Source organism: Erpetoichthys calabaricus, chromosome 5 (assembly GCF_900747795.2).
Source record: "Erpetoichthys calabaricus chromosome 5, fErpCal1.3, whole genome shotgun sequence".
Classification (NCBI taxonomy): Eukaryota; Metazoa; Chordata; class Cladistia; order Polypteriformes; family Polypteridae; genus Erpetoichthys; species Erpetoichthys calabaricus.
In genome coordinates this window covers 174,876,675-174,902,097 of record NC_041398.2, presented here as the reverse complement: position 1 = coordinate 174,902,097, position 25,423 = coordinate 174,876,675, and positions in this window count along the sequence as shown.

The following is a 25,423-nucleotide window of genomic DNA, read 5'->3' as shown; positions in this document are numbered from 1 at the left end:
CCTCTAAACTGGCATCACACCTGACCTTCACCCATCATCTTGCAGGTGATGAGCACACAAGATGGCTCCACAGGGCTGAACCAAACAGGCTTATGTCAATTCCCTAGTCACCAGCCACTCTCAGGCTCCACTGGTAGGTCCTGGTTCCCAGGGAAGGGCACAAGTTTTCCAATTTGCACCATGAGGGTCTATTCTCCCTGGCACACTTACTGTTGAGAATATAATAACCCAGCTTACATGTGTTTTGTAGATTTGTGTTCCTCAGCATGTGTTGCTGAAGAAATATGAGGTAGCAGGGCTACTTAAGTGTGCTGTTGTTTCCTATTAAAAATGCAGTAAGAGCTGTGTCCAAATGCTTGGCATTAAGTTAAGTTTGTTTACAGTGATTGTTGGACTCCATCAAGGCTGTCACTGTTCCTATTTATGGTTAACATGTAAAAGATTACAAGGCACAGGCATGAATTTGAGGATATCCATCTGGGGAGGCTAGGGATAGCATCTTTATGTCATGCAGATGATGTTGTCTTCTTTGAGTCATCTGACTGTGACCTTTGGAACAGACCACTGAGTGTAAAGTGGCAGCACCTCTAACTCTGAGGTAATGATTCTCACTCAAGAAAGAGTGGATTGCTCTTTCTAGGTGAGTGGGAACAATGCTCTTAGTTGAGAAGTTCCAGTATATCATGATCTTGTCCACAAGTGATGAAAGAAAGGTACATGAGATCAACAAGTGGACTGAAGTGGCCACCGTTGTTCTGTTGGTGCTGTACTGGTCCATGGTGGTGAAGTTTGTGCTGAGTCTATAGACAAAACTCTTTTTTACTGGTCGATCTATATCTCTGTCATGAGCTGTGGGTAATGAACAAAAGTATGAGATCACGAGTACAAGGGGCAGAAATGAGGTTTCTTTATAGACAAGTGGGCTATGATAGGGATATAAGCACAGTAATTTGGGAGAACCTCAGAATAAAGTCACTTACTATCCAGATCTGGTGGAGTAACCTGAGGGGTGGTTTAGACACGTCATAGGTATCTAAGGGTGGCTTTCCCTGGAACTGCTCTGGACACATCCCACTGTGGCAGACCAATAACACCCTAGAAGGATTATATTTTTTGCTGGCTTAGGAACACCTGAGAATTCCCCAGGCAGAGCTGGATTCTTTTGTTGGGAAGAGGGAGGTTTGGGCTGAACTGCTTAGATTGAGAGTTGAGATGATGAGATGAGGTATTCACCAGTCTATGAGGACTGAAGCCCAATTTATTAGTGTTTGTTCTTTATAACAAGCTATAAGATACATGCATTTTAAGAAAAAATTGGAATGCCCCCCTCCTGTATTGAAAACAACTACATTAGTAATTGTGTAAAAAATGTGGCTTCTTGCAAAGTTTCTAGAGATGTACACTTGATCTTCTCTTACTTTTTCTTTGCAAACATTTTGAAAATAGCAAAGCATTTGTCAATAATTGCATAACACCTACAGTATTAACACATTTCAACATTTTCAATTAGTTGGCAGTTACATCTGTTTCTCCTACAGTTTCTATACATAAATAATATAAATTATATTAATACAAGAAATAGATATATTTTCAGCTGCACCATTTTCACAAAATATCTGAAGAAAACATGCTTCCACCCACCCATTTTCACTAATTAATTTTAACTACTTATTTCATGAGTAATTCCTTATTAGATAATTGAATTAATTCCAAGCATGTAAATATTCTTTAAAAACTAGAAAACAACACATGACATGCTTTAATCAACCATCAATTTTACTTGACAAGTGCATCTGGAATTAGGTATTACAATGGATTTTAGGGCTCACGTTACATAGTTCTGCCATTTAATATTTAGTTTAATATTCAATTTAAGTAGAGCCTTGTTTTTTCCAGTTTATTTAGTAGGTGATAGGACTGGTATTAAATTTGTTATTCAATTAAATAAGTCAGTGAATCAGGGAGACAGTGATCTGGATCTCTTCACCGAACAAAATTGAACCAAAGTATTCAAATCACTTTGGTGAACAGAGAACGTCTATCAACAGGCAGCATTGCCCAGTGGTGCACACAAAGTGTCAGCTCTAAGCTGAAGTTGCATTACATGTGTAAAAGTACTCAAGAGAAATGTAGTCTGTTCCAAGGTTAACACATGTCATGAAAAACCTATACAATTAATTGAGTATTTCTGTTTGGCTTGGATGGCAAAGGCAGCAGTTATTTGCTCTCCGGAGGAGGACAGGAGATGAAATTGTAACCTGTTCTGGACTCAAAGATTCTGCTGTATAACACACACACACACACGCACACACACACACATACACACACACACACTCTGTGCTGATAACTACTTTGATTTCTTTCAGTGTTGAGTTTGCTTGTGACCTTCATGTTTAGTAAATCTAATTTGGCTCTGTTTGCAAGGGCACAGTGATTAAGTATATAGGATGGCATTTTGTCCAGAGCTGGTATCTGCTTAGTTTTTGTTCTTCCCCATCCTCAGAAAAAAGATGATGGATACTGACATACTGTATATGCATTTGTTAATGTCAATTTAATGTCAAATTATGCTGCAGTGGTATTTGCAGAGTTTTAATAAAGGTGCATAACATGAGGGGTCTTAGGGAAATGCTTTGCATCTAATAAAAACTCTGAAAATTCACATTTATTTTTAGTGACCCCTCCCCATTAAGAAAGTTATGAGACTACAAATGACTCAGAGCTCATGTCTGAGTTTGCAAGAAACTGTTGTAGCAGATAGCTCTTCACAAGCTGGGTGGGAAGGCGGCTGTCTCCAAGTGCTTTACAGGATGGGATGGTCCGGGCTAAACACTTAAGCGTCATCAGCCCAACCAATGTGACAATTGTCGAGAGGATTCAAGAAAAAGGATATATACTGTGTATATATATATATATATATATATATATATATATATATTATATATATATATATATATATATATATATATACAGTATACAGTTTATGTATATATACACATACATACTGTATATATGTAATATTTGTAATTATTCTCTCACTTTTATTAAGAGTTACAGTCTAGAGTCTGAAACAATATTATAATTTATTACAGATTGTACAGTACCCTTTATAATAAGTATGTTCAGTTCCAACCTACAATCATCCTCTGATATCCCAAATAAATGCAATGATTGCCAAAAGACTATTACTTAAATGTGCTCAACATGGGACTGTTGGACCTTAATGAACAGTTCTGAACAATTTGTGGCCAATAGGAGCCCTAAGGGTTGCTAGTCATCTTATCACAAAGCACATTAGCTATTTGTTTATTTGCCTACTGACAGAGATGATAATTCATGTTGAGAGAGGCCTCATTTAGCTCCATAAAATACCTGCTCCATCTGTGAACACAGTGGGGTATGGGGAGGGGGGAATGGTGAGTACATTAATCCTGCCATCAGTAAATAATTCAAATTCACAGAGAGTAAATAAAACTTTAGATCCTTTCAGGTTCATAAAATTCACTTAAAAAAGGAATATATTTTTGGGTTAGAGAAATGATTAAGTGAACCAACTGTTTCATTAATACCTGCTGATTTGATTTCCAGTTTATTTTCAACCTTTGTAGGTCCACTTTACCTTGGAGTGAGTGACAACTTTGTTGTGTGCTTTTGTACAACATACGGTTTTGTTGTGTTTGTTTGTCAGTCATTGACAAAAAAGTATATTTACTTAAAGTCTTGGTTATCCTTTTTACAGCTTCTCTTTTGTTCATAATTAAGTGCTTTGTAGCTTTCCCAGTATTTACATTTTCCAATAATGGTGCAGAATGCCAATACCAGTATTATTCTTATTTTTTAGCATCCATTATACTTTTATACATATTTAGTGGTATTTACCCTTTATGTTATAACTACTTTAAATGATCGAACATAAATAAATGTTAATTAAAAAATGCTGGTATGTATTACGACTCAAAAAATAATTTTTAACAAAAACAAAACAAAAAAAAAACAATTAAAAGAACAGAATGTATTTCAACAATAGATATTGAAGAGTTAAATAAATGTATATTTTTAAAACATTTTATTGAATTTATTAAAATCAAATAACATTACATAAAAGCAAGTCAGGTTTTAGGGAAGAGAGGGAAGAGAATACACTTCCTCAATTTAAATGGAAGCGGACTATTCTAAACTGTTATTGATTAGATCTTATATATAACATAATATATAATATCAGTTACCCCCTGACTTAAAAGAGGTGAGTTATGATTCTTCCAGTTAAACAAGATAAGTTTATGTGCCAATAGTGAAGTAAAGGCAATTACAGTTTGCTTGTCCTTTTCCACTTTAAGCCCATCTGGAAATACACCAAACTCAGCTGTTAATGGATTAGGAGGGATTGTGACACCAAGGCTGTCTGAAAGGCATTTAAAGACTTTGTTCCAAAATTATGTTAATTTGGTGCACGCACAAAATATATGGTCCAATGAGGCTGGAGCTTGATTGCAACATTCGCAAGTTGGATCTTGCCGTGGAAACATTTTGGACAATTTTAAATGAGACATATGCACTCAATATATAATTTTAAGTTGAATAATTGTATGCTGTGTGCATATGGAACTACAGTGAATTCTGTGCATTGCTACCTTCTTCTCCTTTTCTGAAATGTTGAGTGAGAGGATCCTTTTCCCACTGTACTCTGGGATCTTTGAAAGGGAGGGACTTTAAAATGTTTTTATATATTACAGAAATGCTATATGAGTCCTCAAGACTGATCAGTACTTTTTCCCCAATACAGGTTTGTGGAAGGTGAGAAAAATTGGGCAGGTTCTGTTTAGCAAAGTTTCTAATTTGGATGTAGTGAAAGAAATGTATTACTGGAAAGGCAAATTTGGAGTGTAATTGTTCGTAGGATGCAAAGATGTTGTTTATGTACAGATCTCTAAGTGATTTAATCCCGAATGTTTTCCAGACATTAAAAAATGTGTATTTTCGAAAGGCTGGAAAAAGGTGGTTATCATGCAGAGGTGCCACAGATAAAGGCTTCTCTATCTATGTTTTGAAATAGAAAAAGAAGCTTAGGAAGGTTATTCACCTTGACAGTGTTAATTCTTCCAGATAAAGTGAGATGAAGGGTAGACCATCTATGCAAGTCTTGCTTAATTTTGTTTACTAGGTATTTAAACTGATCTGCCATGATAAAAGGGAAGGTGTCCAATTTAATATTGTGTGCTTGAGTGTTCAATGGAAAGAGCACACTTTTAGTGAAATTAATTCTGAGACCAGGAATCTTTTGAAATTCTGTTAGTGCTGTTAGGACTGCAGGCACAGTGTTTTGTGGATCTGATATATATAGCACCATGTCATCTGCATACAGTGAAATTTTCTGTTCAAGTCCTTCTCTGATAATCCCCTTTATCTCATAAGCATTTCGACAGTGAACTGCCAGTGGCTCAATGGCGATTGCAAAAAGCAATGTTAACAGGGGATATCCTTGTCTAGAACAACATTCTAGTTTGAAGTAGTCTGAAATAATGTTGTTAAATCAAAACTGAAACTTCTGGACTGGTTTACAGTAGTTTGATCCATGCACAAATGTTCATGCCAAACCCAAATTTCTCCAAAGTAATGAAAAGGAAGTTCCATTCAACCATATCAAATGCTTTTTCTGTATCCGACGGTAATAATATCTCAGGGGTGTTAGACTTTGTGGGTGAATATATTACATTAAACAGATGAAGATTGAAAGCTAAGTGTTTGCATTTAATAAATCCAATTTGGTCTTGTGATATTAATGATGTAAGCACTTTCTCAATCCTTCTAGGTAGGACTTTAGAGAATATCTTAACATTATTATTCAAAAGTGAGATTGGTCTGTATGATTCATATTGTAATACGTCCTTATTTTGCTTAGGATAGATGGTAATTAATGCTTGTCAAAAAGTTTGAGGTAGTATTTTATTGCCAATTAAAGGGGAGCTAACTTAATTGAGATTTCCTTATAAATTTTGGCAGGGTAGCCATCAGGGCCTGCTGCTTTCCCACTCTGAAGTGAGTTTATAGCATCTAGTAATTCTGATAGTGCCAGAGGTTTATTCAATTCCTCTGCACTGCGAGTATCTAGTTGTGGTATCGGTAATGTATCCAAAAACACATTAGGATTAGGTTGTGTCTTTTCTTTAAACTGAGTAGAATATAAGAACTTATAGTAGTCTCTAAATGTGTGCATTATATTTTTATGGTCAATGATTTTGTCTCCATCTGTGTTGGTAATAGGGATTGAATTGCAAACTTCCTGCTTGTGGATTTGTTGAGCTAAGATCTTATTATAATAGGCCATAAACCCTATTGTTACGTTGGCACATATAATTATAAGGATTAAAAGGATAAATTAGAAATAGCTTGCTTTCTTTCTCTCCCCCCTAGTCCCCCACACCCTCATTTTGCCTCCCCACGTGAGGCTAGACCACACTTCACAAAGTCCCAGTCCTCTGACATACCTAGAGACAGAGCACATCCAAAACAAAACAAGCCCCTCAGCAGCAGCGTATAAGGATTAAAATAGAGATATCTATTGACAATACAGTCCAAATACTATAAGCATAAAATATAATCTTAAACAGTTTTGAGAGAGTAAACCCACAGAATGATGTTAAACAGTAGCCCTGGATAAGCATAGTAAGCCCTAATACAATAAACCAAGTGTATTATGTTAAACAGTCCCCCCCCCCCCCAAAAAAATGACACATACATACATATATGAATATATTTATAATTAAAACGTGAAGGAAAAAAAGAGAAGGAAATAGAATATATAATTATGGTACCAGTATCATTGCAAATGGATTAAACAGCAGGTAAGATTTTCTTCGCCATACCAGCGACTCTCGATCGTATTTCAAAAAAGTGTTGGGATTCAGTTTTCTTAGTTCTTTTTCTGCTTCCTCTGTAGAAGTAAAAATGTCGAACTTGCCTTGAATGTCCACTTTCAGCAGTATACAAGAGGCTGTATCTGATCTCGGCTTTTTGTAAGCCCTGTTTAATGTTGTGAAATATGTCACGTTTAGCAGCTGTTGAGGGTGAGAATTCAGGGAATATACGAATGAAGTTATTTTCAAATATAATCTCTTGTTTCTGTCTGAGAAGCAGCATTATATGTAATTTAAATTGTAATTTTTCAAAACGCATGATGAGACTCCTAGGTTTTGAGGTATTCAATCCACGTATGCCGTAAGCTGCTGCTGTCTCGGTATCTGAGTTGAAGTCCTCTCCAACTATTTTAGAGAATTGTTCAGCTATTGTAAGAAAGGTGCTATATTGCGCCCGACCCGACACAGACTTGACACGGGAGGCACATATAAAATAAAACGACCTTTATTTTTCTTCAGCTGGAGGGCACGTCTTCCCCGTAATCCCTCCAGCCACAGCACAGGCCCAAGCACCAAAACTACTACACTCTCTTCCTCCACTACCACTCCTCCACAAGCTTAGTCCTCCTCCTCCCAACTCTGGTCGCTGAGTGGTGGTCGCTGGCTCCCTTTTATCCGGCACCCGGAAGTGCTCCAGGTGGTTGATTGTCAACATCCGGCTGCACTTCCGGGTAAGACGAAACCAGTGCACAAAAGGGGCCAGCCACTCCTGTTGCAGCACCCCCTGGTGGCAGCTGTGGAACCCCACAGTGCTGCACAGAACTTCAACCCCCATGAAGCACCGCTGCAACCCAGGGAGGCGGCCATCTAGCGTCCAGGGGGAGAAACTGGGCTTCCCACCCTTGTCCACCTGGCAGATGTGGTGAAGGAGCATCCCGGCCAGGCATGGGCCCCGGCCATCCGTCACACTATGAATTTCACCGGGTTCTCAGGGAGACCTTCGATTCTAATATTACTCCTACTGCATCCATCTTCCAGTGCAGCTAGTCTGTCTCTGAGTACTTTGTATTCAGAATTTGCAGCCGTTGCTTTTCCATCAGCAGTAGATGCCAGTTGTTCATCTATTTCAATACGAGTTGTGAATGTTTGTGATGATGCAGGTTCGCTCCACACTCCCATTCAGCTTCTGTGAGCTCTGAACCTGACACCGTCGGTAATGTCACTGATGAGCTAGACAGTGAGGCACAACAAAGCAAGGGGATAGTGCAAAAAGTGCAAAGTACTTTTATTAAAACAACAACAATCAAAGTGTTCAAATAAATAATGCAGTGCAGCTCAAAAATCTTTAAATAAATAATCCAGTAAGACAAGTGAACTGGTGAAGGTTAAAATCCAATAAATAGAAAAAATCCTTTTTAAAACGAGGTTAAAACAATGACTGGAAGCTGTCCCTTTAAAAAACACAAAGCCTGGTGCCTTTCTTCTACTGGTGACTCCCCTCCTTCTCCCATCCAGGCAATGCACCAGGGGAGTCACCCGAGCAGCAGCTGACCTGTTCTGCCTGCTGATCTGGAGGCTTCCTGATCCCTGGCTTCGGTTCTGCTCTCCCCAGACCGAGACTTGGGTTCCCCAGCGACCAGGATGCTCACGCTGGGGAACCCACCTCCCAAACCTCCAGACTCCCGCAGTGAGCCATCCTTCTTCTGGTCACTCCTGCTCCTCAACTACATGCTCAGCAGGAGCGAGCACTACCGACTGCCCTAGGTGTTGACCAAACACCCCGCTAGGGCTCACTGCTCAGCTGCCCTCTCCTGCACACACCAGCTTTCTCCTGCCTACTTCCTGCCACCTTCTTCTCTTCTCTAAACCTCCATTCACTTTTCTATTTTTTCCCTTTCCCAACTGCCTCGCGCTTCTATTTATTATGGGGACGTGGATCAGATGTGGCAATTAGCAGTTCCCGGTATCAATTACGGATGCGGACGACTCCTCACCTTTGCACTAAAGCGAGGACTGCCCGCATCACGAATTCATCCAGGAACTGATCCGCCACACTACCACGCCTCCTCTCTAAGCCGCGAGTGCGGCAATGATTTATTTTAAAAAATGGCCTTTTTGACGTGAGCTATTGACTTGCTACATCACAACGTTTGCTTAATGTCTTCTAACCGAGTGCCAAGTGCTCTAATTTATTCGCATTTTCCTGTATTTTTTCCATAATTTTTTCTAGCATACCTTTAAAGGTTGCCTCACAGCAATTACTTAAATGTTTTTCCTTGTCTTTAATGTCCTGAAGCAGCTTCTGGTTTGTCTTGTGTATGTCCTTTATTTCTTTCCTTATCATATCATTTATGTCCTTCTTTATATTATTCTTGAGCCCTTTAATGCCCCCCTAAGAGAGGTGATCATTACCTTCAGCTTGGACAGATCGTATCAGCCTTCTCGGTGCTACGCAGGTGAAGTGGTGAGCCCAGTTGGAGTCGATGTTGCAGGAGTAGTTACAACACGGAATGTAAGGTAATTTTCAGTTTCAATTAATCTTCTGGAATCGACAAGCTTTCCTGGCCCGACACATGCACATTCGCTCCCAATTTCGCTCTCAGCTGGAAATAATGCAGCAGTGTCAGGTCCCAGGAAGTCTGTGCTTTTCCCTATTTGTTCCAGGTCAGTCTCTGGCAGGCTGTACCTTGAGCTTGAACTTGATGCCTGTCTAGGCTTGGATGAAGCTTTAGTTGTCTTTTCCATTTCTTTCTGAGCCTTTTTTCTGCTGCTCATGTTAATATATGCTTGCATATACTGTAATTGAACCCCTTCGGGCTGAGTAAAAACAGCATACCTTGGGAGGATAAAAAAAAGAGAAACAATAACACCGCTACTAACGGAGTTCTGCTTCAGACGTCCATCTCCCGTAATGGATGAGATCAATTGTGTAGAGTTAAATAAATATTAAGAAGGAATGCAGTGTCTTCTTTATTTACAGTATATCAGTCTCTGTACTGATTTTTGTAATCTGAATTCACAAACATTTTAATTTGATTCCATTTATTCAGGGAGTAGCCAAATGATAGAGGAAAATCATTATCAGTTTGAGCTCAAGTAAGTTTGCCGTTTTTTTCAAAATAGTTACATCTTTCAGATACTCTAGACGTTACTTTGTAATTTTTTACTTGTGAAGACTCGTATACAGCAAGATTGACTTTTCTACTTTAGGTTGTAATGTATTTTATTACGTCTGGTGATTTGTGTAATGCAAGCTGAACTTTTCTATTTTGGCAACACGTTCTTTTGTTTTCAGCATTAAAGAATACAGCTTCGCAGTGATCATATCGGTGATCTAACTTTCCTAAGTAGTGCTCTTCAAACCAACATTGATCTAAAGACATAAAAACAATGCTTGCATATTTTTGGATGTTTCAAGTATTTGATGATCTTCTTGTTTGTTGGCATGGAGTTCTCATTCCTGCATTCTGTTTCCTGGACTTTGTCTTCCATACATACTGTATAAGCCATTGTCTGGTGGTCAATTGCTCCATATTTTATTTATTTATTTAAAAACAACATCAGGGTTGACCAAAGTGCTTTACAATAAAACCCAACATATAAAACACATATTTTGGATTACGCCTTACTAGGATAATTGGTCAAAGGAAGATTGTTAAGAATTGCTTTAATGTTATCATTTCAATCATAATAAAGAGTAACTTGAAATTTTCCCATTTGTTTATCAAGCAATGGTACTCTACATGGGCGGCACGGTGGCGCAGTGGGTAGCGCTGCTGCCTCGCAGTTGGGAGACCTGGGGACCTGGGTTCGCTTCCCGGGTCCTCCCTGCGTGGAGTTTGCATGTTCTCCCCGTGTCTGCGTGGGTTTCCTCCGGGCGCTCCGGTTTCCTCCCACAGTCCAAAGACATGCTGGTTAGGCAGATTGGCGATTCTAAATTGGCCCTAGTGTGTGCTTGGTGTGTGGGTGTGTTTGTGTGTGTCCTGCGGTGGGTTGGCACCCTGCCCGGGATTGGTTCCCTGCCTTGTGCCCTGTGTTGGCTGGGATTGGCTCCAGCAGGCCCCCGTGACCCTGTGTTCGGATTCAGCGGGTTGGAAAATGGATGGATGGATGGTACTCTACATGGAATGTGACATCATAGTGTGAATCACGAATCAATCATTACCATCATAATTACTTTTTTTTTTTTTTTTGTAAAATGCTTCTTGTAACTACACATTTCATTTCAAATTAAGCATACATTCTGTGAATGGCTTATTAAAAAAATAATAGTGTGCATTACTTTTACTTTTCTAAAACCCAATCCTGCCCACCTGTTATTTTGATTTGTTTGCTTCTGTGACCTGTATATATTTACTAATTTCTTTGAATTCATGCAATGTTTGGTTGCTTTGAAATGTAAAATTGTTCAAGGTTTGATAAAGCTAGAAAAGGTGACAATACAAACATATAAAACTCTGAATCTATCCATTTGCCTTCAACAGCATTGTGAATAACAACCATTATGTGATTTTTTTTAGTTTTTCATTCTTTTCATCTCCCCCCATTCTTGTTTTTTTTTCTTTTCAAAAGAAAACATTTCCTTTCATTCCTGTCTTTGCCATAACCATAAAAGAGTCTCAAGGGCAAACAATTGAATGTGTTGGAATTGATCTCACCGAACATGTATCTTTGCATAATAACCTCACATTGCAGTTTTGTGGTCAAGTAAGCTAAAAACATTCAAGAGTAATGAATAGTCTGCAGAAGACATTTTACACCTGCTATTATATATAACAGCATTTGTTTGAAATACAAGATTCATCAAAGTACCAAGGCATTTTCTTGTTTGTCATTTTATCCTGTCCCCCATCATGTGAAGGACTTTAAGCTGGTTTAAATAGTCATAAATTAAATGTAAGCTATTGAATGAAAATGCAGTATATTTTTATTTTGCAGCAACATATTTATTTATATAGCTTTTAAAATTCTGCTACAATTTAGCTGTACTGTATGGCCTAACATTATTATTACATCACTGGAGTTGTACTATTTAATCAACAGCATGTAATTTACTGCAACACTATGTAGAGGTAGGACGTACTGTATATGTGACATTTTATAGCACGTTCCTCCTGGCTGCAATTATCAGCAAATCTTTGAAAAAATGGAAAAATTAACCACAACCTTAAATGACCTATATTTTATTATAGACACAACTAATAAATGTAATGTATTTCTACTGCCTTATTATTTCATCCTTATGTCAAACTATTTTGTATATAAAGGCACTGTGAAGTATTTACTATAAATGTAAAACAACTGGATTTTAATAGTATGCTTTAGTTTTTCTTGTATAATGGAAAATAGGTGATCAATAGTTGCATCAGCATCTGTAATAACATGTTACTACACTCAGTTCATTTCATAAATAGTGTTTTGTACCACATTTTCAATTACTTATTCAGGAAGAAGATAACATTAACTGCCATTAAACACCTTAAAGGTATATTAATTTGAACTTAAAGTCTTCAAGTAAAGGTCTTTATTTTCTCCATCCTCATGTACTTTCACAATCTTTATATTGGAAACAACAAAACTTTTAATACAAGCAGGTGCAATTTGGTTCCCAAGATTAAACTTTGTGAAATGATAAAACGTTTGACAATCAGAAAGAATACTAGAGAATAGTCCCTGCTCTTCTAGCATGAAATTCATTTAGTTTGGGCACCTACCAAGGATGAGTTCTGACCACACCTCAGAGGAGGTCTTTTTGGATCTGCTCACTGGGAATTCAAAGACGTTACAGAGGAGAAAATTGGGTTCATTTATCACTCAGCTGGTTTTGGGTCATGCAAGAAGAGCTCAAAAGACCCATTATTTAGCATAGGGAAGACTAACTATATTGACCTGCACGTTGAGTTCACCCCTACCTATACCATAAAATACTATCTAAAGCTGTGCAAGCAAGCAGGTGGCACTAGATCAGAAACCTCTATTATTTGAGCGGAGGATACTCAGGATGCTATGGTTTAATTCACACTAAACACTAAGCATGTTAGAGACTCATCAGTTCCATTTACTAAAAAGAGAATAAGAAAATCATAGTGTGCAAACCTCAACCACCACATAATTAAATACTAGGCAAGGGTAGAACAGGTCCACTGTCAGAAATTTAAATCATTAAACCTGTTACAATCCCAAGCAATGGATAAAACAGCGTTTGATATCTGATTACTTGAAAGCCATCAGGATACTTATTTATTATAGATTTCCTTTTTCATAGTTTCTTTCTATTCTTATATATATATATATATATATATATATATATGATATTATTATATTATTGTAAATGTGTCTGATAATAGAAGGAAGCACAGTTGTTTCCAGTTTTTGGCATGTCCTATGAAACAAGCTGCCTTTTGTTTCACAGCAAAGCACCTTCCACCCAAGGGATAATAAATTATTATATTAACCGTAACAACTGAGATCACTAATAAAACTGAATGATTAAGAAATATTGAGAATCAGAGATTCTGACCTTTTGGTGATGGAAGACCACATATAAGGAAATATTCAGACTTTCCAAAAATCCAGACATTGCATAAGGTCTGATATTACTGAAATTTTTATATTTTTTGTAATTCATTATATACTCTAAGATTTACTGTATTTTACAACATATACTAACAATAAGGTGGGTTCATTAAAAGAAATTCATCCATGAAGACATGGGATCAAAATGAGAGAATTCACCAATTACTTCAAGCATTTATTTAATGAGTAACATGTCTGAAGGTTCTGCACCAGACCGAAGACTTTTTAATATAGCTTAGATAATGTTCTTAAAAAAGTAAATCAGAAAGATGTGTGTGAGTTATCAAAATATTTTCTTACAATATATTCTACATCATGGTGCAGTAGTAGCACTACTGCCTTTCAGTAAGGAGGCCAGGGTTCACATCCCAGATTCTCCCGGCAGGAAGTTTACATGTTCTCCCTGTATCTGTATGGGTTTCCACCAGATGCTCCATTTTCCTCCCAGTGTCCAAAGACATGCAAGTTAAGTAAACTCTAAGTAGACCTATGTGGGTGTTTGAGTTCACCCTGTGATGGTCTCCCTTCCATCCTGTACTAGCTGGGATAGGCTGCAGCAACCCCTCACAACCCTAGTCTGGTTGAAGCAGGTTAGAAAATGACATGACATATAATGTACTTATGTTTGGTAATACGTCAGGTATTTCTTGAAAGCTCAATATTATAAGCAAATACCACCAACACTGCAACAGCAAGAATGGGGGTTTGACAAATAGCCCAAATATCACTTTTTTTCAAAACAAACCCAAAAACCACAACCTGCAAAAGCCAGTTTTTCCCTGGGGTAACCTATAAAAACAGCACAATTGGATGGGAAAACATGGGCCTGACTACACTAATCTTCTCTTCTTTCACCTGTAGACCTAATGGCTAGAAACAGGACAACTATTGACATCATGCCACTTCCATGTTCGGACTGGAAGTCTAGGCTCTTCTGTCCTGGACTATATATCAGCACCAGCTAACTCAGAAGTCGATGTTTATCCAAAAATCCACATCTAATGGTGACAATTGAAACGCCCAGAAACCACACTTTAGAGACTTAGCAACCTGGACCACATCGGCAGTATTATACTATATCTTTTTGTTTGCATTTTTGTTTGTTTAATTGGCTTGGTTAACAATGTGTATATTATAAAACATATTCCAAGCATATCTTAGATATTATATTAAAAAATTATTTTAACATAGTATACTTAAAAGTATCTATCTATCTATCTATCTATCTATCTATCTATCTATCTATCTATCTATCTATCTATCTATCTATCTATCTATCTAAAAAAAGGTTTAGAGAATGTTATTAGATTCTTATTAAGGATCCTTAAACCAAAGTGCTTCTTTATGTCCTTAACACCACATTTCATTTTATATATAGAGAAACAAACAAACAGAGGGCTAGCAAGTAGTGAAAACAATGTAAGACATAAGAGACTTGTTATATAGCTAAAATGAATGTACCATGTAATCTTGTTAGTTTTTCCTCTCACTTTATTTTTCTCTTCCTCTCCTTTTCACCTCCTCTCTTTGCCTCTCCTCACAGTAACCTCTATCTCCTGACTGATTACATCAATATCCCACATATATCTCCTTTTGCAGGAAAAGGTGAACAATCATCAATAAAATTAGAACTTTACCATAAAGGAGCATACATAGACATGTAGTAACTCTTTTTTCCCTTTTTAACACAGGATTAACACTAATTGGGCGGCACAGTGGCGCAGTGGGTAGCGCTGCTGCCTTGCAGTTAGGTGACCCGGGTTCGCTTCCTGGATCCTCCCTCCGTAGAGTTTGCATGTTCACCCCGTGTCTGCGTGGGTTTCCTCCCACAGTCCAAAGACATGCAGGTTAGGTGCATTGGCAATCCTAAATTGTCCCTAGTGTGTGCTTGGTGTGTGTGTGTGCGCGCCCTGCAGTGGGCTGGCACCCTGCCCGGGGTTTGTTTCCTGCCTTGCGCCCTGTGTTGGCTGAGATTGGCGCCAGCAGACCCCTGTGACCCTGTGTTAGGATATAGCAGGTTGGATAATGGATGGATTAACACTAATCTATATTTTTCTACATTAATATAGCCAAACAATTCAACTATCCCATTCCATTATAACTTGTTCAGTTTACATGTGTAGCTTTCAAATTCTGTAAAGCTTTATCTAACGTAGTCCTTTGTCCACACTGAAGCCTGTCACACTTTACATCTCCGTTTATCTGAAGAAGAAGAAGCTTAAACAGGTATAGCAGAAGAAATAGCAGTTGACTGTAAGGGATGGGTCAGCACATATGAATCCTCTGGTTGTGTGGCTGAAGTCAGACTGGAATGGTCTGGTGTAGCTGGGGCAAGGTGAACTACATTCCATATCTTGCCATCTGACAAAAGGTATTTGGCAAGGCCTTTCTGAGCGTTTACCTGGTAAGGCTGGCTGAACTTGGAGTGATCTTTTTGAACTATGCCTGGCTTTCTAATATGCACAAAACTCCCAAATGGGAATGAAGGTGATTTTGTTTTGTGATGCATACCTGCTGCTACATTGCATATGTTAGTTAGAGGGATGTATGATTGATATCCCACACTACAATATATCTATTGCCCAGAATAAGTACACCTCTTTCATTATTTAAAGGGTGTATTCTTAAAGTTCATAACGGGATCAGGAGCAGTTTTTTTTTTTCTCTGTAGTAGTTGTGGTAGGCAGCCGGAACATTTACCAGGCCGGGACATCCAGAGTGTGGAAGGACCGGGGGAGAGAATATTTTCAGGATAGTTTCTCCCCCCGGGCCGATAGAGGGAAGCCCCCTTGGTTTCCAGCAGGGAGCTCAACCCTATTGGAACCTGTGGCCTCCTCCAGGGGATGCATGGACCTTTCTAGGGCTTTATTTAGCCACACTTCCGCCATACCCGAATATTCCACAATTTGTCCCAAGCTGTATTTGGGATGGGCATTGGTTGTAATGGACCTGCCTTTGTGTTAGCAGTTTTATCTTGCTGTATGCAAGTTGTGGATGATTTGATAGCATCTTCCCACTTGGGTGTCTATGCCAAGTCACCAATATAAATCTCAGAGTCTCTGTTTTGTTTCTATAAACCGTTGATGTGTAGAATGTGCCAGATGAATCATTTTAGAGTGTAATTCTGATGGAACGTTGATCGATGATTGCCACAAATAATAATTTCATTGTGTACATCCTATTCTGAATTCGAAAATATAGAATAACAGCAGATGCAAGTACAAGGCCACCCTTTGGTAATATAAGTCTTGAACTTTTGTATAATAGGGCATGCAGCACAAGAAGTTTGAAACTGATCTGCAGTCACTACATACAGCAAAGTCAGAAGACACTAGCACAACAAATTCCATGTCAGGGTCATGTTCCAATTCTGTCTCAGACAGTGGCAAGTGCAACAAGCAGTCAGTAGTGGTATTTTCATGCCCAGGTTTATGTTCAGTGCTGTAGTTGAATGACATACTGTAAGTCGAGCTGACCACCTTTCAATTCTTATGCCTGCTCGTCCAAGTCCTCTGATAGTCAGTCATGTTGTTAATGGACAGTGATCATTGCTTACAGTAAAATTGCATCCCCACAAGTAGGTACGTCATTTTTCTGTAGCCCACATGCAAGCAAGAGCCTCTCTTTTAATAGAAGAGTACCACCTCTCACAGTCTGACAGTGTATTGGATACAAAGGCAACAGTTTTCTCAATTTCACCATGATCTTGTGTAAGAATAGCACCAATACCGTAATTTGAAGCATATGTAGTTACAACTGTAGGCAATGATGGGTCAAAAATTGCAAGCCCTGTACTGGTAGCAATAAGTTTCTTTAAATGATTATAGCTTTCTTGTGCAACATTTGTCCAAGAAAATTCTCTATTATTCCTAAGCAATGCACAAAGAAGTTCTACCACAGAGGCATAATTTGGAATGAACTTGGAGTACCAAGCAGTCAATCAAGAGATGAGCATAAAGAGTGTACGTCATGAGTTTCAGTTACTGCACTTATGTGTTCTACAAACACAGGAGGTAATAAGAGTCCCAAAGTCACCATTCTCATCGCCAATATGTTATATTGCTGAAATAAATGTACCACACAATTTTGTTAGTTTATCCTCTCCCTTTATTCATCTCCTCTCTTAACCTCTCCTTACAGTGACCTCTATTGCCTGACTGATTACATCAATATCCCACAAGACTCCACTTTGTTGACCTCAAATATTCATTATAATAACAAACACTACTGATTTCTTCAAGAATGTTTTATATCTGTTCTTTATTTATTGGGAAATATCAACAATATGCAAACAGCTGTCACATCTGTTTTTAATCTTCAAATTGACCATCAAAATGTGCTTCATCCATCAACTGTTTATCTGGTCTATGAATCCTTTCACTGTTTTCTTATACTGTCTCTTAATTCATCAACAAAGAGTATATGTTACATAACATAAAATTCTTAAAGCATGCTTAACCCAATGTAAGAGGTGAATTGCAATGGAATGATGCTTTGATAGTACTTGAACAAGGCAGCAGCCCTTTGCAAAGCCCACTCCCACAGACCTACATTCCCACTTACATTTATACAGGGCTAGGTGGGATATATTAATTGAGCTAATATGCATGTCTTTAGGACTCGTGTACCTAGATGTGCTCTGTACAAACTCCACGCAGCCAACTTAAATCAAGCTTAGGATGCTGGATCCGTGAGGCAGTAACATTAACCACCATTGCTGACATTTTCTAATTTCTTTGTACATCTTTCATTTTTCTTTATCCTTTTCCCTATTTTCAACAACAGTCCAGAATCGCAAGGCCCTGTCAGACGGCCAGGTCACCTCTGTATAAGCCAATATCATTATGAAATGAATCATTCAATGTTTTAACTTGAGTGCTAATTTTTTCTCTTATTTTCTTCCTTCAGAGCTCTAGCTCATCTGCATTAGATAATTGATCTGGCAGTCTCTCAGCTTTTTGGCAATTTTGCTTTTGCATCCTTTTCAAGTCTTGCCTGTGCAGCAAGCTATATCTAATGAAAGAACTCTGACAACATTCATCAATTTAAAAAGTACAGTATATAGTAAGTGTTTGAAATTATGACCCACTGTGATTTATAAAAGAATTTATTTTAATTTAAAGGGCTAGTCATTTACCATGAGCACACTCAAGACTGTTACTCTTCGGAAAGTCAGTAGTGTGCCATTTACCATACTTTACAACCAGCTAAGCAGACATAAGTATTAAGCTGAAGTTATATCTGAATGAAGGGATATATATATATATATATATATATATATATATATATATATATATATATATATATATATATATATATATATATAATATGGGCGGCATGGTGGTGCAGTGGGTAGTGCTGCTGCCTCACAGTTAGGTGACCCGGGTTTGCTTCCCGGGTCCTCCCTGTGTGGAGTTTGCATGTTCTCCCCGTGTCTGCATGGGTTTCCTCCCATAGCCCAAAGACATGCAGGTTAGGTGGATTGGTGATGCTAAATTGGCCCTAGTGTGTGGTTGGTGTGGCAAGAACAGGAAATTTAGCCCAACAAAGCTTCCCAATCCCATCAACTTAAATCCTCAAAAACAACATCAAGTCGAGTTTTAAAGGTCTTAAAATCCTACTGACTACCCCACTATTAGGTAACTTATTCTGCGTATCTGTTGTTTTCTGTGTGAAGAGACATCGAAACAAATTAAGAAAAACTTCCACATTCTTCCTTCACTACTTGTTCAAGCAGTCAGGTAATCAGCAAGAATAATTACCTACACAGAATTAATTCAAATTATGGGGAAATAGCTGATTTATTTTTTTTTTTGGTGGGAGTATGCACTGCAACAGGGAATTGAAACAATAATAGCTAGGAGCCATGTGAAAGTTGCATCAATGTTTGATACTGACAGTGAAATCAAAGCAAAAACAGTGAATTAGAACACTTCATCAATTATCTCATTCTTTTCTCCATGGACAAGAGGATACAAATCAAAATCAAGTTACAATTTTACATATTCTTTATACATGCTTTAAGAATAGATGTGTGCTTACTAAAGACTCTTTTGCCCCCTTTGAAGGAAAGCAGGCAGCCCTGTTTCATTTGTACTTTTTTTCCTATGCATCACTTGTACACTTTTAAATAAAAAATATTTTTTCAATCTCTTTTTTTTAATGCCAGAGAAGCATGTCTCTCATATGGGTATGTCAAGTTCCCTGGCACCACTAAATTAGCATAGTGAGTGTGTTGTGTGTGTGCGTGTGCCTTGCTACCAACTTTTCAGTTTCTGTTCCTGCTTTGTGTCTGGTTTTTCAAAATATATTTTAGCCTCTTGAAATACTAATTCTGGATTTTGAAAGCTATGAAAATGGATGGATAGATAAAGCAGAAAGGGCAAAAGTGTTCTCACCTCATTACACAATTTTTGTGATTTGTTGTTATTTTAGTTTGCCATCAGCAGAGAAAGCAAGTTCAAAATGAAAGAGTAGCCTATTTTCACTCATTTAACAATTACAGTTGTTTAATTCATTTTTAATGCATGTATCCCTAACATACAAATAAATCCACCTTTTGTCACAACAAGCAAGTTATCAACATGCCTCTAATGGTTTAAAGTCAAAACCATTGAAATATGGCCATTAATGGATCACATTCATGCATACTTTTGTTACTACCCCTGATTTGCATTTAACCCCTTTGGCATACACTCATCTCTGGAGGTTTTTCTTATTTTATCATAATTATGACCACATTCTCCTAAGCTGTGCCTGTGGGATGTCTTTTGCTTCTTACTGCTCATGTTGTTGTTCTAAAAGATGTCATTGCTCACCATGACTTGTCAGCTGTATATTCTCCCTCATGTATTATGCATGATAAAGCAACATATTTAGATATGATAGACAAATGACCAACATAATAATTTAAACACAAAATAACTAATTTTTTCAATTTAAATGTTGAACATAAAGGCAGACCATGGTCTTTCTATTTATTGAATTTTTAGACTTTTTGGAGTCCCTGGAGGGGGTGCTAGAGGGCATACCTTCTGGGGACTCCCTCGTTCTGCTGGGAGACTTCAATGCTCACGTGGGCAATGACTGTGAGACCTGGAAGGGCGTGATTGGGAGGAATGGCCCCCCCGATCTGAACCCGAGCGGTGTTTTGTTATTGGACTTCTGTGCTCGTCACGGATTGTCCATAACGAACACCATGTTCAAGCATAGGGGTGTTCATATGTGCACTTGGCACCAGGACACCCTAGGCCTCAGTTCGATAATCGACTTTGTGGTCGTATCGTCGGACTTGCGGCCACATGTCTTAGGACACTCGGATGAAGAGAGGGGCAGAGCTGTCAACTGATCACCACCTGGTGGTGAGTTGGCTTCGATGGTGGGGGAGGATGCCGGTCAGGCGTGGTAGGCCCAAACGTGTTGTGAGGGTCTGCTGGGAACATCTGGCAGAGCCCCCTGTCAGAAGTAGCTTCAACTCCCACCTCCGGCAGAACTTTGACCACGTCCCGAGGGAGGTGGGGGACATTGAGTCCGAATGGGCCATGTTCCGTGCCTCTATTGTTGAGGCAGCTGACCGGAGCTCTGGCCGTAAGGTGGTCGGTGCCTGTCGTGGCGGCAATCCCCGAACCCGTTGGTGGACACCGGCAGTGAAGGATGCCGTCAAGCTGAAGAAGGAGTCCTACAGGACCCTTTTGTCCTGTGGGACCCTGGAGGCAGCTGATAGGTACCGGCAGGCCAAGCGGAATGTGGCTTTGGTGGTTGCTGAGGCAAAAACTCGGGCGTGGGAGGAGTTTGGGGAGGCCATGGAGAACGACTTTCGGACGGCTTCGAGGAGATTCTGGTCCACCATCCGGCGTCTCAGGAAGGGGAAGCAGTGCAGTGTCAACACTGTATATGGTCGGGATGGTGCGCTGCTGACCTCGACTCGGGACGTTGTGGGTCGGTGGGGGGAGTACTTCGAAGACCTCCTCAATCCCATTAACATGCCTTCCAATGAGGAAGCAGAGCCTGGGGACTCAGAGGTGGGCTCCCCCATCTCTGGGACTGAGGTCACCGAGGTGGTCAAAAAACTCCTTGGTGGCAGGGCCCCGGGGGTGGATGAGATACGCCCGGAGTTCCTCAAGGCTCTGGATGTTGTAGGACTGTCTTGGTTGACACGCCTCTGCAACATCGCATGGACATCAGGGACAGTGCCTCTGGATTGGCAGACCGGGGTGGTGGTCCCCCTCTTTAAGAAGGGGGATCGAAGGGTGTGTTCCAACTACAGAGGGATCACACTCCTCAGCCTCCCTGGAAAAGTCTATTCAGGGGTCCTGGAGAGGAGGGTCCGTCGGATAGTCGAGCCTCGGATTCAGGAGGAACAGTGTGGTTTTCGTCCTGGTCGCGGAACAGTGGACCAGCTCTATACCCTTAGCAGGGTCCTGGAGGGTGCATGGGAGTTTGCTCAACCAGTCTACATGTGTTTTGTGGACTTGGAAAAGGCATTCGACCGTGTCCCTCGGGGAATCCTGTGGGGGGTACTCCGAGAGTATGGGGTACCGGCCCCCCGATAAGGGCTGTTCGGTCCCTGTACGATCGGTGCCAGAGCTTGGTCCGCATTGCCGGCAGTAAGTCGAACCCGTTTCCAGTGAGAGTTGGACTCCGCCAGGGCTGCCCTTTGTCACCGATTCTGTTCATAACTTTTATGGACAGAATTTCTAGGCGCAGCCAGGGCGTTGAGGGGGTCCGGTTTGGTGGGCTCAGGATTGGGTCACTGCTTTTTGCAGATGATGTTGTCCTGTTTGCTTCATCAGGCCGTGATCTTCAGCTCTCTCTGGATCGGTTCGCAGCCGAGTGTGAAGCGGCTGGGATGAGAATCAGCACCTCCAAATCCGAGACCATGGTCCTCAGCCGGAAAAGGGTGGAGTGCCCTCTCAGGGTTGGTAGCGAGATCCTGCCCCAAGTGGAGGAGTTCAAGTATCTCGGGGTCTTGTTCACGAGTGAGGGAAGAATGGAGTGTGAGATCGACAGGCGGATCGGTGCGGCATCCGCAGTAATGCGGGCGCTGCATTGGTCTGTCATGGTGAAAAAGGAGCTGAGCCGCAAGGCAAAGCTCTCAATTTACCAATTGATCTATGTTCCTACCCTCACCTATGGTCATGAGCTATGGGTAGTGACCGAAAGAACGAGATCGCGAATACATGCGGCTGAAATGAGTTTCCTCCGCATGGTGTCTGGGCTCACCCTTAAAGATAGGGTGAGAAGCTCAGTCATCCGGGAGGGGCTCAGAGTAGAGCCGCTGCTCCTCTGCATCGAGAGGAGTCAGATGAGGTGGCTCGGGCATCTGATCAGGATGCCTCCTGGACGCCTCCCTGGTGAGGTGTTCCGGGCACGTCTAACCGGGAGGAGGCCCCGGGGAAGACCCAGGACACGCTGGAGGGACTATGTCTCTCGACTGGCCTGGGAACGCCTTGGGATTCTCCCGGAAGAGCTAGAAGAAGTGGCCGGGGAGAGGGAAGTCTGGGCATCTCTGCTCAAGCTGCTGCCCCCGCGACCCGACCTCGGATAAGCGGGAGACAATGGATGGATGGATGGAATTTTTAGGTTATTTTTTATTATTCTTGTGTCTTTTTATTTTTACATACTGGTTCACCCTACGCTACACACTTTTGCAGAGAGCAGCATCTCTCGTAGGCAATAGTTCACATAGGATCTAGTCCAAGATGTGATTATACTGTACCTCAGATAGACTACTGGACACCACTTTTCCAATAGCTCACCTGTTTAACTTTCATTCTGCATACTATGAATCAATGCTTTTGTAGAGTAATCCTCTGTAATTTTTTTGCCACCTTGTTGTTGCTTTAAAAACAATTCTGTCACGAAGTCTCAAAATGGGTGTTCCTGTAGTACATTCTGGTTCGCTGGTTTATCAATATATATTTTTTAATGCTATATACTATCCATTTACATAACATTTTTAATTCAGTCTCAAGATCATGGGGTCTGGCATCTAAATCAAAACTGAGTAAAAGGAGAGAACTAATCCTGGATGGGGATATTAGTTCATCACGGGGCATATGCTTTCAAAAATTCTCACTACTTTACAGCTCCCTTGTTACTTTCAAAAATGCTACCATTGGGGCAGCCTCCTTTATGAGCACAGAGATAATACTGAAACTTTATTTAAATGCTCCTCTTTTCCTTCTGTCCACTAACTGACAAAGCTAAAACAAATTATTTATTTATGTGACAGCGGGTGAGGTGCATGGATTTGCACTGGAGCCTCATAGATCCAAAGACACAAGTTCAGTTATAAAATGGTCTGTTTACTTTGAGGATTCTGCAAACTTTTCACTTGTTTCCTTCCAAGTCTAGTGTGACATACGACCGGGGACCTTGACCCATCAGGATGCCTGGAGAGAGGCAATACTTTCCCCGGGACAAGAGAGGGCAGCCCCCCTGCATTCCCGGAGCCTTGGACTGCAACACTCCCGCCACACTAGGAAGTGCTGCCGGAAGAGAATCCAGGCACACCTGGAGTGCTTACAGGTACCCATGCAGCACTTCTGCCACACCAGGAAGTGCTGCAGGAAAATCATCAGGGTGCACCTGGAGCTCATCTATTTGCATTATAAAAGGGGCCGCCTCACTCCATTCAAGAAGTCGGAGTCGGGTGGCAGAGGACAGAGCTTGTGAGAGAGGTGTGGAGGTGACAGTAATAAAGGAGAAGAAGAAAAGGACTGTGAGCATTGTGGGAGTTTGTGCATTTGAGTTGTGCTGAAGAGGCAAAATAAAAGCGTGTGTTTTGGAACATTCTGAGTCCATCTCTGTTTGTGTCCCGGGCGTCTTTCACACAAGAAAAACTGCAGATTAGGCTAGCTGATTATCCATCCATCCATCCATTGTCCAACCCGCTGAATCCGAACACAGGGTCACGGGGGTCTGCTGGAGCCAATCCCAGCCAACACAGGGCACAAGGCAGGAACCAATCCTGGGCAGGGTGCCAACCCACCGCAGGACTAGCTGATTATCTCTAGATCAAAAATAAATCAGTGGGTCAGGGTGTGCAGACAAATGCGTTCTGCAATAATCTAATGTCCCATTCACGACTGGCTCTTGCCTGGCACCAAGTACTGCTAGAACAATTTTTGATTCTTTGTGATCCAGAATCAAAGTAAATGGGTTCATGAAAAAGATAAAATCATTTGGAGTCAATCGTCTCTTCTCCCTCCTCATACTCCTTATCATCCCTTAATCATCTTGGCCTCCGCTCCTTGGACTGAATTGTTTGAACACGTGAGTTTTGACTTCTCTGCCTCCCTTTAGGACCCAGCAGCTGAAACCTTCTGCCATGTTTTTGATGATTTTATACATTCTATGTCTTCCTGGTCACACCGTCCTTTATCCTTTCAGGCCAAGCTTTCAACAATAAAGATGAATGTCCTTGCCATGAAAATTTTTGTTCGATGATTCCCCTACTTCCCCTACTTTGATACTGCTCTGAGGTTAGATCTATTTTATCCCCATTTTTATAGAATGACAAACATCCCTCAATTAGACAAACTATGCTGATTCTAGGTCAAATGGAGGGGTTTCTCTTCCAGATCTAGAATTGAATCTCTTGGCATTCACCCAGAGACCAATCTGAAATTGGATGAATTCACCACATATCCACCATCGTGGCTTTCAATAGAAGTCATTTCCATTGTTCCCAACTCTCTTTCCATTATTTTATTTATTTCCAATAAGATAAAACACTGGCCACCACATGTGGCTCTGAGTTGAAAAACTTTTGGGGATATTCCTGTCGAAGCAGCAAGTCTCACTCCATTATTTCACAACACTTCTTTTAATATTGGAGTTTACCCCATGGGCTTCCTTCACATCACCCTGAACTTGAAACTCTATGTCTCAGCTGCAGTCACAATGTATATGAATGTTACATAGCCAACCACCAGGTTTTAGCATTGCAGCTCTAGTTTACATACTAAAGTGTAATGCCTTCAAAATCT